This window comes from Triticum urartu, chromosome 2A, assembly GCF_056163025.1.
Source record: "Triticum urartu cultivar PI428250 chromosome 2A, HENAU_Tu73, whole genome shotgun sequence".
NCBI classification, from domain to species: Eukaryota; Viridiplantae; Streptophyta; class Magnoliopsida; order Poales; family Poaceae; genus Triticum; species Triticum urartu.
Genome location: NC_141874.1, coordinates 743,926,126 through 743,939,849, shown reverse-complemented (window position 1 = coordinate 743,939,849; position 13,724 = coordinate 743,926,126). Strand labels below are relative to the sequence as shown.

At 47.7% G+C, this 13,724-nt stretch overlaps 1 pseudogene; it reads right to left on the bottom strand.

Moving 5' to 3' along the window:
- Positions 1–2,434: 2,434 nt before the first annotated feature.
- On the bottom strand, positions 2,435–8,815 carry LOC147987567 (uncharacterized; annotated as a pseudogene).
- Positions 8,816–13,724: the final 4,909 nt, after the last annotated feature.

Sequence of the window (13,724 nt, the reverse complement as noted above, 5' to 3'; positions counted from 1 at the left end):
AGATGTCCACGACGTCGGTGGCGGGCGCGAGGTGAGTAAGGATGACAATGGGTAAGGTATGGGCAGGGTAGAGCAATACCATACCCATACCCGTATAGTCAGTGGGTACAAAATTCTACCCATACCCGTACCCATGAGTATGAAACTTTACCCGTACCCATACCCGATGGGTACCCGGCGGGTAGAACAAATAGTACACGAGTTGTTCACATTTTTACACTCATTGATAGCACATTTGATTAAAAAAAACAATTATCTCAGCTCAATAACAGGTACTCCCTCCGTTCCAAAATAGATGATCCAACTTTGTACTAACTTTAGTACAAAGTTGGGTCATCTATTTTGGAACGGAGGGAGTACATGAGTACAACATACTCAAAAGTCAATAGGAGTAGACAAGTCACATGACAAGTTAATGATTAATTAACAACAACTTAACATTAGTTCACAAGAGGGCAGGGTATGGGTATACCCCCGAGTACAAGGCTATACCCGTACCCTACCCATGCACTTAACGGGTAGGGTATGGATCCTACCCATGGGTATAAAAGTGTGTCCGTACCCTGCCCATGCGGGTACGGTACCCGCGGGTACCCGTACCCGTGGGTAAAATTGCCATCCTTAGAGGTGAGCGGATGCATCAAAGTCCAAACTAAATTGTGGCAAAAAAATCAATTACAATGTAAGTAGCGGCAAATTGTCAAAGTCCAAAGTAAGTTGTGGCAAAAAGAAAATCAAATTCCCCATATATAACATAGTAAAAATCAAAGGCGCATAAAATTCAACATAGACTAGATTAAAACAACCGAAATTTGACATAATCTACATATACTCAACCGAAGTTCAACATGGATTCTACATAATTTAAACTTCTGCTTAAACTCAACAAAAATTCTACTCCCTCCATCTTTGAACGAGTGTACTTCCAACTTTGTTGGAGGGTCAAACTATCTCAAAATTTAATCAAGTTTGTGTAAAAATATATAAATATTAGTGAAACCAAATAGATATATAATAAAAATATATTTTATTATGAATTTAATGCTACTAATTTGATGACATAAATGCTGGTGTATTATTGTATAAATATGTACAAACATAAATAAAAAAATTGATTTTCCAACAAAGTTGAAAGTGCACTCGTTTAAGAACGGAGGGAGTACATAAGCTAGACATAGATTCTACTTAGATTAAAGTTCAACATAGATTCTACATAAACTAATTCTTCTTATACAGTGCTATTCATTGTGCCTGCCTCATACCACCGATCTTGCGGTCCAGCCCTCTGCCGTCGTCAATAATGTTGGGGAAGATGCGGTGCCATTCTTGGACGTCAATCTCCTCCTCGTCGTCGGAGATGTTAACAACTGCCCCGTCCACCGCCTCGTCGGCCAACCGCTGCCGCTCTGCGTCCACCAACTTCGGGTACTGGGGGCGGAGTTCCACCATGTACTCCTTGTCGGCGGCCTCCACCATGAGGAACTCCTTGGCCGCCGGCCCTCCCTGGCTATCGCCGCACTTACCATTCCAGACGGCGGTGGCTCGAGATGGACACGTGCGGGGCAGTGGTCAAGACTCCCGCAGAGCCCCCTATTTGCGCCCGGTTTGCGGGAAAATGGACAACCGGACCGATCCACGAACCGATGGGGTACCGCGTTGGATGGCAAATAGATGGTTGCAGCAGTTCGAGGGTACGCGTTGGAGATGTCCTTAGTATAATTGTAAATCATCTCATATCACTTACACAAGCAAATTAAATGACAACACACAACCTAATATACTACTCCTTCCGTCTCAAAGTAAGTGTCGCTGATTTAGTATGAAATTGTATTAAATCAGGGACGCTTATTTTGGGATGGAAGGCGCATAAAGTGTAACAAAATCACATTAATATTGGAAATGGAACAGAGGAGCAGGCGTGGCTACGGTGAGCATGCCCGAGCATGAGTTCAGATGAGGATGAAGTCTATGAAGATGAATTTCATGTTACTGTCGTCGGTTACTTCTAAAGATCAAGTTCAGCCTAGCTCTCTTGTCTGTACGTTCAGTTTATTGCTCAGTTTATGAATAGAGCAGATAATAATTCAGAAAGAAAGAAGCACATCCACGATAGCCTGTTAGTAACTCGGCTCAACACCTAAAATTATGAGTGAACATCCATCATTTCGAAACAAACGGCTGACTGAGTTGATATCACAACAAAAACGACAATGCGCAAGCGACAGTTGCACAGGAAAGAGCAAGCAGAGACCAGCACGGCACAAGATCAAACAAGTAAGCTTTACAAAAAGGATGCATGGAGTCACTCTTGCTCGCTCCATCTAGCTACAATTCTACCACCACATACTCTGGCCCCTCGCCTCCCGACACGCCGCAGTCTCCACCTCGCCTACACGGCTCTGCAACCTCCGCAGGTCCAGCCCCAGCCCGAACCTCAGCGCCTCCTCCTTGCACCGCCGTGACCCGCCTCAGCATCGTCATCGTTCTCGACGACCAACAAGTGGTCTGGAGCTTGGGCGGCCGCTGCGACAAGAGGTCCTTGCACGCCTTCAGGGTCAGCTTCCCATAGTTCAGGCACCAGCACATCGATCTCCGCTCCATGTACAACATCAGCATGGGGTGTGCCTGCATTCCACAAAGACACCCTATTAATTCTATTTATTTATTTTTGAGAAAAAGACACGCCATTAAAATGGAGCTATTGCTAGATTTCATTTGTCTCACACCACTTAACGGTTGGCCCAAAAGGTGCATCAGGATTTGTAATGGGGGTATGGAAATCGTGTGCCGTATATTGCTTTCATGTGATTATTGCTAATAATCGTGTGCCTCCATGCATAAGGATATACCATTAAATGGAGCTATTGCTAATTTTCGGGTCTGACAAATTCACTTGATATTGTACACCACTAAGGCTCAGCTTATTCTCTTTTATGGTGTGCGACTATTAGTCTGTAGCTAGGTTATATATGAAGTGACCTTCACATGAGAATGGTTGTATGACCTTCGATAACGAACAAGGGGTCAGGACCTTGGGTGGACGCTGCCACAACGGGTCCTTCCATGCCTCCAGGGTCAGCTTCTCGTAGTTCAAGCGCCAGCACATCATCCTCCGCTCCCTGGGCGTCAGCATGGTGTGTGCCTGCATGCACAAGGATACACCATTAAATGGAGCTATTGCTAATTTTCGGTGGTCTTAACAATTTCACTTGATGTTGCACACCACTAAGGCTGAGCTTGCTCTCTTTATGGTGTGCAACTATTAGTCTGTAGCTAGGTTATATATGAAGTGACCTTCACATGAGAATGGTCGTCTGACCTTCCACAACGAATAAGGAGTTTGGAGCTTGCACAACGGGTCCTTGCACACCTCCAGGGTCAGCTTCTCGTACTTCAGGCACCAGCACATCACCTGCCACCCCATGGACGCCAGCATGGCATGTGCCTGCATGCACAAGGATGCACCATTGAATGAAGCTATTGTTATTTTCAGTTGTCTGAAGACAATCTCACTTGTTAATCTGTAGCTAGGTTATATGTGAAGTGAACTTCAGATGAGAATGGTTGTCTTGCCTTCGATGACAAACAAGGGGTTCAGAGCCCGGGCAGCTGCTGCGACCACAGGTCCTTGCAAGCCTCCAGGGTCAGCCTCTCGTACTTCAGGCTCCCCTGCTCCCTGGACATCAGCATGGCGTGTCCCTACATGCAGAAGGATACGCCATTAAATGGAGCTATTGCTAATTTTTGGTTGTCTGACACTTTCACTTACAGTTGCACACTACTAAAGCAGCAAAGCTGAGCCTACCCCCTTTACGATGCACAACTATTAGTCTGTAGCTAAGGTTATATATGGAGTGGACTTCAGATGAGAATGGTTGTCTGACCTTCGACGACGAACAAGCGGTTCAGAGCTTGGGCTGCTGCTGCGACAACAGGTCCTTGGACGCCTCCAGGGTCAGCTTCCTGTAGTTCAGGCGCCAGCACATCATCCCCCGCTCCCTGGGCGTCAGCATGGCGTGTGCCTGCATGCACGGATACACCATTAAATGGAGCTATTGCTAATTTTCGGTTATCTGACATTTTTACTAAATAAATGTTGCACACTACTAAGGCTGAAGTTATTCTCTTTTATGGTGCACAACTATTAGTCCGTAGCTAGGTTATATATGAAGTGACATTCAGATGAGAATGGTTGTCTGACCTTCAACGACGAACAAGGGGATCAAAGCTTGGGTGGCTGCTGCGACAACAGGTCCTTGCACGCCTCCAGGGTCAGCTTCTCGTACTTCAGGCTCCCCTGCTCCCTGGATATCAGCATGGTGTGTCCCTACATGCAGAAGGATACACCATTAAATGGAGTTGTTGCTAACTTTTGGTTGTCTGACACTTTCACTTACAGTTACACACTACTAAAGCAGTAAGGCTGAGCCTACCCCCTTTACGATGCACAACTATTAGTCTGTAGCTAAGGTTATATATGGAGTGGACTTCAGATGAGAATGGCTGTCTGACCTTCGACGACGAACAAGCGGTTCAGAGCTTGGGCTGCTGCTGCGACAACAGGTCCTTGGACGCCTCTAGGGTCAGCTTCCTGTAGTTCAGGCGCCAGCACATCATCCCCCGCTCCCTGGGCGTCAGCATGGCGTGCGCCTGCATGCATAAGGATACACCATTAAATGGAGCTATTGCTAATTTTCGGTTGTCTGACATTTTCACTTAATGTTGCACATTACTAAGGCTGAACTTACTCTCTTTGATGGTGCACCATTAATAGTCTGTAGGTAGGTAATATATGAGATGACCTTCAGATGAGAATGGTGAATTTTAACTGAAAAGCTTAGTAATGTGACTGAGATTTAGTGGTCGTTTGGATACTGAGGATTAGTGATGATATTGTAGAGAACGAGTTTTTAGCTGAGTTCTAGGAAAACCGGTTTCGCTATCCATTTTGTGAAAAACATGTTTACAGAGAACTTTGTTTGGGTTAGAAAATTAATAAACTAGGTCCGTAGAATTTTGTGTTTAGATAGCTTACTCTCTTTGACGGTGCACCATTAATAGTCTGTAGGTAGGTTATAGTGAAGTGACCTTCAGATGAGATGGTGAATTTTAAATTTTTAATTGAAAAGCTTTAGTGATGTCACTGAGATTTAAGAAAGTTGCAGCAGGCAACTTATGTAGAGAGAACCCCATGTCAAATCCAGCAATCGAGCACTCACAAAACTCAACCAAGTTCAGTAAAAAAAAATGTTGATGATACTAGTACAGTCAAGCTCAATCATGCTACAACCAGGGAAATTTCAATTTGTGCGTTTCCATGCTTCAAAGGAAGAAAATTAAAGGGAGCATATGCATAAAGGTGAGGACGATGATCAAAGGAGAAAAGAAAAAAAATAACATTTGCACATAAAAAGCAGCCATGGCAATCGGGCAGAAGAGTCATAGGTTCCATTGCAACAGTATGCATCAAAGACGGTATCTTGATTGTACAATGATTCAATACCAAAGAGGTGTCAATTTGACAGACTAATGACAGCAAGAACCACAAAAGTGCACCGACAACAGGGGAAAATGTAAAAGGTTACATCTGCATGCAGGCAAACAAAGTTGGGTTTTGACAGGCAGTGGTGAACTAAGCAATGAAATGGAGGGTGTGCACTACAATTATTATTTTAAACCTAATCCAAGTGCCATACAATATTTGGTAAAAGATAACATAAATGTCTGGATTATGCTCTGTTCGCAATACTCTCAGCAGCTCTCCAAAAGTCCAAAGGCCTAAGGAGATAAAAAGATGTGCAGAAAATTTATACCAAAATTTAGAATTGTAGCAAGTAGTTCTCTGAGACAAGTGCACTAATTCAGACAGCAAATTGCAGCAGGTTGTATGGATTGACTTGATGACTTTGGAAGAGCTTCATTTATGCAGGATAGGATGAAAAGAAATTGCCCAGTGACAAGGTTTTTAGATGTAATGGACCTATTCCCGGTGCTTTTCTACGGTTTTATGATGCATCTAAAAAGTTACTCCTAGTGTACAAGATGGCAAATAGAACAGACAAACATAACAATTAGCTTGATCAGCTTTGCCACAAGCACAAAAAGCCAATAACCACTTAACCTTGCAAATAATGATTACTGAGCACAATAAGAAACTACTTCCTTTGTCCCACAATACAAGATCGTTTCTCAAGCTAACATAGCTTGAAAAACGATCTTATATTATGGGACGAGGGAGTAGAAAGATCAGACAATCTATGTGATAGTAATAACTATGAAAGGAAGAAGGTAACTAGCATACAACAGAAAGTTTACCACTTGACACTGCCGGCGACGATAATAACGACGGTGGGAAGTTGCAATATGCTTCTGACGGGTCGGGATATGCACCACACACCCTCTCAAGCTGGAATGTGTCGACGTCCCGCGTGTAACAACCTCGCTCAACTGACGAGCTTCCAACATAATATAGGAGCAAGTGCCTACCCACCGCACCCTTGATCACGGACCCAGAATCCAGCAAGAATGGCTCATTCTCCATTTGCCACTGAGTGGAACTCCCACCATTGTTTCGCCAAACGGTATAAATTAGGCGAGATGTGTCCGGTTTAGGCACAAACATCAGAGTTATGCCTTGGCCTGCCTCGACGATGGCCACATCATCGCCCGAAAATCTGGCACAGGGTGGGTGGTCAACCCAGGCCCGGCCCATAGGCCGGGCAAACGGGGCGCCCGCCCTGGGCCCCCAGAAGGAAGGGGCCCCAGCCCAGGTTCTATTTCGTCTAATGTATATGAAGCCTAAAGAGGCCCGTTCAGCGTCTTTCGCTCCCGTGCTCCTCGACTCCTCTTCCCCAAATCCCAGACTCGCACAAACAGCGCAGCCATTCCCTTCACCGATTCCATGGTCGCCGCAGGCCATTAATGAAACTAAAGGCGCAAATCCGCTCCCCAAAGGGCTCTCCTTCTTCTCAAAGTTCTGCTCGTTCCCCGTCAACTAGACTTTGGAGACATGGAAACGGTATGCGTTCTTCTTTTCTTCTTCCCATAATCTCGTTCCTCCTCTATTAAATAGCTCTGCCCATCCGACGACTCCACATCTGCCTGCATAGGTCTTCTTCTGCGCTTTAAACTTCAGTGGATCTAAGTGGGAGAGAGTCCTCATGATCAGGAGATAAGGAGAACCGGAGAAAAGGGGATTATTCAGTTCATGACTGCAACCTGCGCCTCCGCTGATCTGGCCACTTACATACACATCAATCCATATCCAGGTGCTTTTGCTCCCTGTATTTATCATTTTATGCTGCTTTTTTTTGTTTAATGACATGTCCTCTAGAAAGTATTTATCCAGTAGTGACAAAAGGAAGAGAAAAAAGCAGATCCCTAAAAGGATCAATCGACAAGTTTTCAGAATTAGTAGTTCTTCTAGAGGTCCCCTGGAATTGGTCATAGTAAGTTCTTTTTCTCGAAACAGAGGCAAAAGTTTTGCCTCATCGATTAATTAAGAAGAAGAGAATTGGTCATAGTAAGTTTTGAAGAGCAACCAGCTGAGAATACAAATGCTGCTGGCCAGGATATGAACGAGGGTGATAATAATTCCAGTGAGCATGAAAACGTAGCTCATTCACCAAATTCCAAATCACCGAGTGTTGATGAACAACAATCATTCACTGTTGATATTTTTGGTACATGACACTGGAACAATCTGGATGATAAGGCTAGGGATATTTAGTTGAGAAGAGTCCTGTTATAAATATTGTAGTTCACTTGATTGATAAATAAATTGTGCTGTCAGTTTTAGAGTCCAGATTGAGATCATCAGGCTATGCTATATACTGAATATTTACTTTGCATTTTGGAATAGAAAATACGTGAGCTTTTGAGTAATAAACAAGGGCCCCTTCTTGTTGTTTTGCCCCTGGGCCCCGTATATTTGTGGGCCGGCCCTGGGTCAACCATGGAGAACTCCATTGTCCGGATGTCAAGCATGAGCAATTTTTCACTGGTACCTGAAACCCAGTAGAAGCAACCATGCGCGTAATGGCGCGACACGAACCAAAACTTCCACGTCGATAACAAAAAGGCAGGTAACGGCTCGCTCCGACTCAGGGTTTGCCATTGCCCTGTGCCGGAGGAGAAGACAGCGGCCATTGGCTTAGTTTGGAGCAGCGTCATCCAGATCACTCTGAATGACGTCCCCTCAGTAGTAGCAGCTGCCTCCTCGTCGTCGCCGGGAGGGGCGAGGAAGGATTCGCCGAAGCACGGCCCTTCAATCGCGAGTGCGACAACAATCGAAATGGCTAGGTCACCGGGGAGCGGGGGGAGCAGGAGATACTGCCGGTGCAGGGGGTCGCACACCACCATCTCCTTGAAGACGGATCCAAGCCCGTCACCGGCGTGCCGGCAGGGTCTGTCGAGGAGGACGCGGCCGTCGCGGACTTCCCGCATGGACCAGTCCAAGGCAGGTGCGGGGAGGAAGGCGAAGTCGAAGTCGGCGGCGCGGGCGACGGCGCTGGCTGCCGGCGCGGAGGGGTGAGGTGGTAAGGCGGGGCGGAAGCCTTTGTAGTTGACGAAGCCGAGGAGGGGCGGAGGGTGGAGCTTGCGGAAGCGCCGGAGGAAGGCGCGGTTGACGACGAGGCGGCGGATGGAGACGCAGGCGGCGGATGGAGACGCAGGCGGCGGAGGCGCGGATGAGGTCCTCTGGGGTGGGAAGGCGGAGGAGGATTTCCGCCAGGAGCTCGTCGGGGATAGCCGGCAGGGCCATCTCCCGGCCGCTCTCCGTCATCGGTGCTGGCGGCGGCGGCGGCGGCTGTGTGTGTGTGTGGCTGTGTGCTGCTTTGTAGGAGTCCGCACGACGCAGTGTGTACTGGAGTCTGGAGTACTGCGTAAGTGGGCCGACGGCCTAAATGGGCTGCAGAATACAACTTCGGCCTATATAAAAGTGGGATAAATTGTGCTGTGGGCTGAAAGTGTTTAGTGTTGCGGTCCAAAAACTCAAGCTGTCGTCTTCACGGATCCTAAAAAAAAAAGCTTTTTTTTAGAGTAAAGCAAAGCTTTATAGATTAACGGTGCCCCAGCCTGTCAGCAGAGACACAAACAGCCACTCGGGGCGGTACATCAGTGGTCCAGCTAGAGTTGGTATTTGGAGAACATAAATGGCCTATCAAACTGTGGTTCTCTAGTCAAAGAATGCATCATTGTAGACTGAATTGGCCTCACGTCTACAATGATGCATTCTTTGACTAGAGAACCACAGTTTGAGCTGTAGCTTAAGGTCTTCAATAACGACGGCGTACGGAGATGAGTTCACCTTCCGAGGATCCAGCGCCTCTACCAGCAACTGACAATCTGTTTCAAAAACGGCTCTGATGGCTCCAAGGCCTATTGCTACGTCGATCGCTGCTGCCATGGCGTTGACCTCCGCACCAAAGGCATCTGAAATATTTTCCCCTCTCCCTGCATGCACGGCTATAAGATCTCCAGCAGCATCTCGGACCACTACACCCCATCCTCCGTAGGATTCCCCCGGAAAGAAGGATCCATCTACGTTGATCTTCAGAACATCTTCCTCCGGCGGCTGCCATTTTGTTCTAGTTGGTTGCTTTCCTTTATTAGAGAAGTACTGAAGATACTCCATAACCCGGCTTTGTGCACGCCGCACAATTTCCGGGGCAGCCACAACCATCTCTCTCTCCCTCAGCTTATTCCTATTATTCCACCATAGCCACCAGACTGTAACAATCAGCAGCCGCTTCTGTTCGTCCAATAGCCAGAGGTAGTCCATCATTGCATGTACGCTGGTTATCTTCTCTAGTTCTTCCCTTTCAGCTTCGAGGTTCAAAGATCGCCAGATTTCCTTCACTTCTTTGCACTTGATGAACAGATGTCCCCCGTCCTTTACTGCTCGGCTGCAAAAGAAACACTTGTTGTTCTCCAACCTCATTCCTCTCTTCTACAGATTCGTGCATAGTGGCAGGGATTCATGCTTAAGGCGCCACCTGAACATCTGCAACTTCTTCGGGCATGGTAATTTCCATACTCTTTTCCACGTATCATCCCCGCCTCCCTCAAGCTGGCCAGCTCTGTCCGAGCTGCTGTTTGGAGCCCCGTCTCGTGCCTGCTTCTTGAGATGCGTTTGCACTCTATAAGCGCTCCTAACCGAATGGATCCCCTTGCTATCATAGTGCCATGCGATAAAATCCTCCACTCCATCCCGCAGCGGGATTTGTAAAATGCGTCGAGCATCCTCAGAGCAGAATGTGTCTGTAACCAGTTGCTCATCCCATCGTCCGGTGATTGGGCAGATGAGTTCATTAACATGTGTCAATAAGTTTGCTCCTTTCGGAGTGATAACTGTCCGAGACCATGCTCGGGGAATCCATGGGTCTGTCCAAATCTTGACTCCCGTGCCATCTCCAATCCTCCAGATATAGCCATGTTTGATCAGCTCCAGGCCCTGAAGTATACTTCTCCATGAGTATGAAATCCCCTCCTTTGGTTCTGCCTCAAGCACATGACCGTGGGGGTAATATCGAGTTTTTAGTACTCTCGCACACAGACTCCCTGGGTCCTGGAGCAGTCTCCATCCCTGTCTCGATAGCATGGCAATATTAAACGCGGGCATGTCTCTGAACCCTAGCCCACCTCGTGCCTTTGGCTGTGTCAGCTTGTCCCAACTTATCCAGTGCATCGAGTTAGTCTTATCTTGCTGGTTCCACCAGAACTTGCCAAGTAGGCTATCGATCTCTGAGCACAGCGATTTGGTGAGATCGAAGCAAGACATGGCATAGGTGGGAATGGCCTGTGCAACTCCTTTCACCAGCCCCTCCTTGCTTTCCTTGGCCAGCAGCTTCTCCTTCCAGCCATAAAGTTTCCCGCATATACTGCCCTTAATGTATGCAAAAGACTTCCTCCTGGATCTACCAACATGAACTGGGAGGCCTAGATATCTCTCATTCCAGTCCTCGCTATGAATCTCAAGGGCCTCCTTAACTGCATCTTTTTCTTCCTCCGGCGTATTGGGGCTGAACATGATAGCGGATTTCTCTAAGTTTATGCACTTCCCGGAGCAGCTTTCATATAGGGCCAGCACCTCATGTAGGGCTGTGGCTTCCTCCTGCCTTGCCTTAAGCAAAAGCATGGAATCATCCGCAAAGAGCAAATGTGACACCCGTGGGGCTGCTGGGCAGACCTTAACTCCATGGATGGTGCCATTTTCCTCCGCCTCATGCAACAGAGCGGAAAGCCCTTCCACACAAATAACAAAGAGATACGGCGAGAGAGGATCACCTTGCCGGAGTCCTCTCGAAGGAGTGAACTGTTCTGTGAGGGTTCCATTAACTTTAATCTGATATCAGACTGTTGAGACACACTTCATGATTATGTTCACCCATGCCCTGGTAAAGCCAAGTTTGATCATCATTGCTTTGAGAAAGTCCCACTCAACTCTGTCATACGCTTTGCTCATATCTGCTTTGACCGCCGCATACCCATCTTTTCCCTTCCTCTTGTTCATTAGGTAGTGTGAGATCTCATAAGCTATCAGAACATTGTCAGTTATAAGTCTCCCGGGCACAAACGCACTCTGGTTGTCGGATATGATCTCAGGGAGCACTATTTTTAACCGATTAGTAAGAACTTTGGAGATTAGCTTATAGAGAACATTGCACAAGCTGATTGGTCGGAGGTCCTTGATCCGTTGTGGGTTGCGCACCTTCAGAATAAGCACCACCGAAGTGTCGTTCCACCCTTCTGGGATGTCTCCGCCATTCAAGACCGCAAGAACCTCTTGCACCACTTGGTCACCCATGAAATCCCAATGGCGCTTGAAAACAATCGAGGGCATACCATCCGGCCCCGGGGCTTTAAGGTCCCCGATGTGGTCGAGCGCAGCCTTGATTTCTTCCGGGGTGAATTCGGCCTCCAGAACTGCATTCATGGCCTCCGTAACCCGGGGTTTCACTTTTGCAATGAGCTCGGGTATGCGATCGCCAAATTGGGAAGTGAAAAGTTCCTGAAAAAAAGAGCGCACATAAATGGTTAGTTCTCCTTCTTCCTTCACTACTTCCCCAGTCTCCTTCCTAAGCTCTTTGATCCTATTTGACTTCCTCCTTGTGGTTGCCACGGCTTTCAAGTACCCAGTGTTTCTGTTTCCATCACGCAGCCACCACATATGAGCCCGTTGTTTGAAGTGTATATGACGCTGCTCCTCCAGATAATGAACAACTTGGCGCAATTTAGCTTCCTCAGAAACCTTCTGTGCCGATACGGGTTCACGTCGGCATCTCTCCAAATCTCGCCGTGCTTTCTTTAAACGACCTTCTAGCTCACCTACAACCTCCCTATTCCACTTTGTAAGGCTTCCAGCAACTTTCTGTAATGTTTGTGCTACTCCACCTCCCTCCAGTTCCCTACTTTCCTCCCATGCCTCCTTAATAACATCTCTGCACCCTTCTTCCTTCAGCCATTTTGCCTCAAAGCGAAACCCCGCCTCCCCCTTGCGCCATCCTGGATCAGGCCCCTCCGTGTGCACGATGACTGGCCGGTGATCTGAGTGTTTCGGGTCACCGTTAAGAACTGCGTGCCCTGGGAATCTATCACACCACTGTTTGTTCGCCGTCGCTCGATCTAACCGTTCACAAATATAAGTTTGCACTTCCTTACTATGGTTTCTCCAAGTGAATATGTCTCCCTCAAAGCCTAGATCGCGCATTTGACACCGGTCCAGCACCTCCTTGAAAGCATCCATACAATTTTGTGGCCGTTCAGCTCCTCCTAATTTCTCTGTGCTTTTTAAGATCTCATTAAAGTCGCCCAGACAAAGCCATGGACGTCCCTCTTGATGTTGCTGGTTTAGCAAGCCCAAAGTGCGCCATGTCTCCTTCCTCCCTGCCTCGGACTCTCCATAGACTCCCGTTAGCCTCCACTTCACTCCTCCCTCCTGCACCACATCCACATCCACATGCCATATGACCGCAACTCTACTTCCACCCCCCGTCGCCAAAACAGCGCCACCCCCTACTCCTTCCTTCCGCCTTCCATGCCACCATATTAGTCAATCCCAGCAGCCATTTGAATCTATCAAGTTCTTTCTCCGTCAGCCTAGTTTCACACAGAAATAAAATGTCGGGATCCTCCATTCTTCCCAATTCGAGAAGAGAGCGAACTGTCGGGCCGTTCCCGAGCCCCCGGCAGTTCCAACTGATAATTTTCATTGTTCCCGGCGGGGCTGCTCCTGCAGCCCTGCCGATATGATTGTGTTGTGTTCAGCCCTTCCGTTAGCCTCCTCCGTCTTCGATATTGTTTCTTCCTCCACAGCACTCCCTTCCTTCCTGCCCAGCTCCACTCCTTCCTCAAAGCGTCCCTTTTTCCCCGGCTCAGACACTTCAATATCCATACGCTCGCACGACCTCTTGCCTGTCGTCTGCAAAGTTGTAGGAACCACACTGGCCGTGCTTGTCTCTGCCCTAGGCTTCCGCTTGAACTTTTTCCTAAAAGTCCCCTCCTTGGCTTTCTCCTGCTGCTTGTTGCTGGCCTCCTTCTCTTTGCCGTTCTCGTTCTGCACCCTTAAGCCTCCTTTCTCCCCCTTCCCATCACCTGCTTTGTGGATCAGCACATCTACCAGCTTATTCCCATCCTCCCTCCTGATCGCCAGGCTCTCTCTTTGGGCCGCATCAAGGTCTAGTTTCCTCTGTGCTGTACCGCCTGGGGCTGTGCCCTTTGTGCCC